The sequence below is a fragment of the Carassius gibelio genome, chromosome A2, assembly GCF_023724105.1.
Source record: "Carassius gibelio isolate Cgi1373 ecotype wild population from Czech Republic chromosome A2, carGib1.2-hapl.c, whole genome shotgun sequence".
Classification (NCBI taxonomy): Eukaryota; Metazoa; Chordata; class Actinopteri; order Cypriniformes; family Cyprinidae; genus Carassius; species Carassius gibelio.
In genome coordinates this window covers 1258806-1263805 of record NC_068372.1, presented here as the reverse complement: position 1 = coordinate 1263805, position 5000 = coordinate 1258806, and the positions used below count along the sequence as shown (strand labels likewise).

The 5000-nt window shown below is 61.2% G+C and overlaps 1 non-coding gene across 1 annotated transcript in view; it reads right to left on the bottom strand.

The window, feature by feature from the left end:
- The window catches only part of LOC127940290 (18S ribosomal RNA), a 1861-nt gene extending 167 nt beyond the window's left edge, over positions 1 to 1694 (bottom strand). Inside the window, exon 1 of the ribosomal RNA XR_008148960.1 lies at positions 1 to 1694. This exon is cut by the window's left edge and continues 167 nt beyond it. This is a non-coding gene — a ribosomal RNA (18S ribosomal RNA).
- Between the last annotated feature and the right edge of the window lie 3306 nt (positions 1695 to 5000).

The window sequence follows — 5000 nt, the reverse complement described above, 5'->3', positions numbered from 1 at the left end:
CGGTGTGTACAAAGGGCAGGGACTTAATCAACGCGAGCTTATGACCCGCGCTTACTGGGAATTCCTCGTTGATGGGAAATAGTTTCAATCCCCAGTCCCGATCACGAGCGGGGTTCAGCGGGTTACCCGCGCCTCTCGGCGCAGGGTAGACACACGCTGATCCGCCCATTGTGGCGCGCGTGCAGCCCCGGACATCTAAGGGCATCACAGACCTGTTATTGCTCCATCTCGCGTGGCTGAACGCCACTTGTCCCTCTAAGAAGTTGAACGCCGACCGCACGGGGCCGCGTAACTATTTAACAAGCCGGAGTCTCGTTCGTTATCGGAATGAACCAGACAAATCGCTCCACCAACTAAGAACGGCCATGCACCACCACCCACAGAATCGAGAAAGAGCTATCAATCTGTCAATCCTTTCCGTGTCCGGGCCGGGTGAGGTTTCCCGTGTTGAGTCAAATTAAGCCGCAGGCTCCACTCCTGGTGGTGCCCTTCCGTCAATTCCTTTAAGTTTCAGCTTTGCAACCATACTCCCCCCGGAACCCAAAGACTCGTGGTTTCCCGCACGCTGCCCGGCGGGTCATGGGAATAACGCCGCCGGATCGCGGGTCGGCATCGTTTACGGTCGGAACTACGACGGTATCTGATCGTCTTCGAACCTCCGACTTTCGTTCTTGATTAATGAAAACATTCTTGGCAAATGCTTTCGCTTTCGTCCGTCTTGCGCCGGTCCAAGAATTTCACCTCTAGCGGCGCAATACGAATGCCCCCGGCCGTCCCTCTTAATCATGGCCCCGGGTTCCAGAAACCCACAAAATAGAACCGGAGTCCTATTCCATTATTCCTAGCTGCGGTATTCAGCGGCGACAGGCGGCCTGCTTTGAACACTCTAATTTTTTCAAAGTAAACGCTCCGGGCCCCGAGGTGACCGGACACCCAGTTAAGGGCATCCGGGGGGCGCCGGGAGGCAGGGTCCGGGACAGGCGGTGGCTCGCCTCGCGGCGGACCGCCAGCCCACTCCCGAGATCCAACTACGAGCTTTTTAACTGCAGCAACTTTAATATACGCTATTGGAGCTGGAATTACCGCGGCTGCTGGCACCAGACTTGCCCTCCAATGGGTCCTCGCCCATGGGTTTAGGATACGCTCATTCCAATTACAGGGCCTCGAAAGAGACCTGTATTGTTATTTTTCGTCACTACCTCTCCGAGTCGGAAATGGGTAATTTGCGCGCCTGCTGCCTTCCTTGGATGTGGTAGCCGTTTCTCAGGCTCCCTCTCCGGAATCGAACCCTGATTCCCCGTTACCCGTGGTCACCATGGTAGGCGCCTAAAGTACCATCGAAAGTTGATAGGGCAGACATTCGAAAGAGTCGTCGCCGCCGCAGAGGGCGCGCGATCGGCCCGAGGTTATCTAGAGTCACCAAAGGGACCGGGGCGAGGACGGATCCCCGACCCCGGATGGGTTTTGGATCTGATAAATGCACGCGTCCCCGCCCGTGAGGGAGGGTCGGCGCTCGTTTGCATGTATTAGCTCTGGAATTGCCACAGTTATCCAAGTACCGGGTGGAGCGATCAAAGGGACCATAACTGATTTAATGAGCCATTCGCAGTTTCACTGTACCGGCCGTGTGTACTTAGACCTGCATGGCTTAATCTTTGAGACAAGCATATGTTACTGGCAGGATCAACCAGGTAGCCCTCAAGAGGGGGTGTGGGATGGACAACCGCAGCGCGCTTGTTTCCTACACGCGGGTCTCGCTCCGCGCAGGGTGTCCACCCCCCCGGGGGGAGGCGGAACCCAGGCGGCGCGGCCGCTCATAGGGCGACGTGCGGCGACCTCCCCCGCTCGTGGGTCACGGGGGTGGCTGGCCGCTGATCGAGGCCGTAACCGGGAAAAGTGTGCTTCGCGGGGCCGGGAGGGGGACGGGCGAGGGCCGGACGGAGCCGACCTCCCGCCTCGCGCCTCCTCTCCGACCGCCGGTGGCGGACATTTACGATAGACCGGCCGTCTGAGTCTCCCAAGAAAGAGGGGGGCAGAGCCCCTTCTCATGCGCGCATGTGCCGGACACGGTGTTTCGCTCGTACCTTCCAACCACCGTGCCCCCTAGGCGCACCCGCCCATAGCGGCCAGTGGCCGGGCGGGGTCCTAGCTCGGGCGCGCAACGTGCTCCACTCGATCCGTTCTCTTGCGATACGCGCTAAGTCCACAAAATAACGCGTTCGCCGAAATCGCGACGGCACGTAAAAACGCCATCCCCTATCGGGCGGACCTCCAGGGTCGCGGGTGAATCCAGAAGGTGCCCGCGGAAGAGGCACCTTTCCCGGCCTGCCCCGGAGCCTCGGGGAGGGTGGATGTTTGGCCAAAGCCCGCGTTTCCGACTTAGTCGTCAGAGCTCACGGGCGACCACTGGTCACCCCGCGAACGGTTCTCCCCAGTAAGGGCGGTCGTCTTTCGACTGCCCCCGGCCACGGCGATGGTGCTTGGGCCGGGCAGCGGTCCACAAAGCCCCCTTAGGTATCAGTTTGCGTTCCCGGTCGGGGGGCCCTCAGACGAATCGCGTCACCCCGGCCACGGCGAGGGTATGTGGGCCGGGGAACCCTCCAGACAGCCCCCTGGATCCGAAATGGTTTTCGCCAGAGCCTAAGTCCACAAAATGACGCGTTCGTCCAAATCGCGACGGCACGTAAAAACGCCATCCCCTATCGGGCGGACCTCCAGGGTCGCGGGTGAATCCAGAAGGTGCCCGGGGAAGAGGCACCTTTCCCGGCCTGCCCCGGAGCCTCGGGGAGGGTGGATGTTTGGCCAAGGCCCGCGTTTCCGACTTAGTCGTCAGAGCTCACGGGCGACCACTGGTCACCCCGCGAACGGTTCTCCCCAGTAAGGGCGGTCGTCTTTCGACTGCCCCCGGCCACGGCGATGGTGCTTGGGCCGGGCAGCGGTCCACAAAGCCCCCTTGATATCAGTTTGCGTTCCCGGTCGGGGGGCCCTCAGACGAATCGCGTCACCCCGGCCACGGCGAGGGTATGTGGGCCGGGGAACCCTCCAGACAGCCCCCTGGATCCGAAATGGTTTTCGCCAGAGCCTAAGTCCACAAAATGACGCGTTCGTCCAAATCGCGACGGCACGTAAAAACGCCATCCCCTATCGGGCGGACCTCCAGGGTCGCGGGTGAATCCAGAACGTGCCCGGGGAAGAGGCACCTTTCCCGGCCTGCCCCGGAGCCTCGGGGAGGGTGGATGTCTGGCCAAGGCCCGCGTTTTCGACTTAGTCGTTTTTCCAACCCCGAATTCCTCCAGGGCCTCCGACCTGCCGAGCGAGGCCGACGAGGGCTAGGGCCGGTCGGATAGGTCTCTCACCAAAGAGGCCCTGGAGCCTACGACCCGCCACTGGTCACCCAGCAAACCGAGAACCGGAGTAGGGGGTGCTATCTCACTCTCATGCCCAAGAGAGGGAGGCCACGCTGGGCCTGGGTCGCTGGAAATAGACCCTGGAGCTCAACGTTCAAATTTACAGAGAACCAGACTAGGGGGAGCCGTCTCACTCTCATGCCCGAGAGGGTGAGGCCTCGTTGGGCCTGGGTCGCTCGAAAATGCCCCTGGAGCTCAACCTTCAAATTTACAGAGAACCAGACTAGGGGGAGCCATCTCACTCTCATGCCCAAGACGGTGAGGCCTCGTTGGGCCTGGGTCGCTCAAAAAAGCCCCTGGAGCTCAACCTTCAAATTTACAGAGAACCAGACTAGGGGGAGCCATCTCACCCTCATGCCCGAGAGGGTGAGGCCTCGTTGGGCCTGGGTCGCTCGAAAATGCCCCTGGAGCTCAACCTTCAAATTTACAGAGAACCAGACTAGGGGGAGCCATCTCACTCTCATGCCCGAGAGGGTGAGGCCTCGTTGGGCCTGGGTCGCTCAAAAAAGCCCCTGGAGCTCAGCCTCCACGGTTAATGAGAACCGGAGTAGGGGGCGCCATCTCACCCCCATGCCCAGGACGGTGAGGCCACGCTGGGCCTCGGTCGACCGAAAAAGCCCCTGGAGCTCAACCTTCAAATTTACAGAGAACCAGACTAGGGGGAGCCATCTCACTCTCATGCCCGAGAGGGTGAGGCCTCGTTGGGCCTGGGTCGCTCGAAAAAGCCCCTGGAGCTCAGCCTCCACGGTTAATGAGAACCGGAGTAGGGGGCGCCATCTCACCCCCATGCCCAGGACGGTGAGGCCACGCTGGGCCTCGGTCGACCGAAAAAGCCCCTGGAGCTCAACCTTCAAATTTACAGAGAACCAGACTAGGGGGAGCCATCTCACTCTCATGCCAGAGACGGTGAGGCCTCGTTGGGCCTGGGTCGCTCGAAAAAAGCCCCTGGAGCTCAGCCTCCACGGTTAATGAGAACCGGAGTAGGGGGCGCCATCTCACCCCCATGCCCGAGAGGGTGAGGCCTCGTTGGGCCTGGGTCGCTCGAAAAAGCCCCTGGGGCTCAGCCTCCACGGTTAATGAGAACCGGAGTAGGGGGCGCCATCTCACCCCCATGCCCGAGAGGGTGAGGCCTCGTTGGGCCTGGGTCGCTCGAAAAAGCCCCTGGAGCTCAGCCTCCACGGTTAATGAGAACCGGAGTAGGGGGCGCCATCTCACCCCCATGCCCGAGACGGTGAGGCCTCGTTGGGCCTGGGTCGCTCGAAAAAGCCACTGGAGCTCAGCCTTCACGGTTAATGAGAACCGGAGTAGGGGGCGCCATCTCACTCTCATGCCCAAGACGGTGAGGCCTCGTTGGGCCTGGGTCGCTCGAAAAAGCCCCTGGAGCTCAGGCTCCACGGTTAATGAGAACCGGAGTAGGGGGCGCCATCTCACCCCCATGCCCGAGAGGGTGAGGCCTCGTTGGGCCTGGGTCGCTCGAAAAAGCCCCTGGAGCTCAGCCTCCACGGTTAATGAGAACCGGAGTAGGGGGCGCCATCTCACCCCCATGCCCAGGACGGTGAGGCCACGCTGGGCCTCGGTCGATCGAAAAAGCCC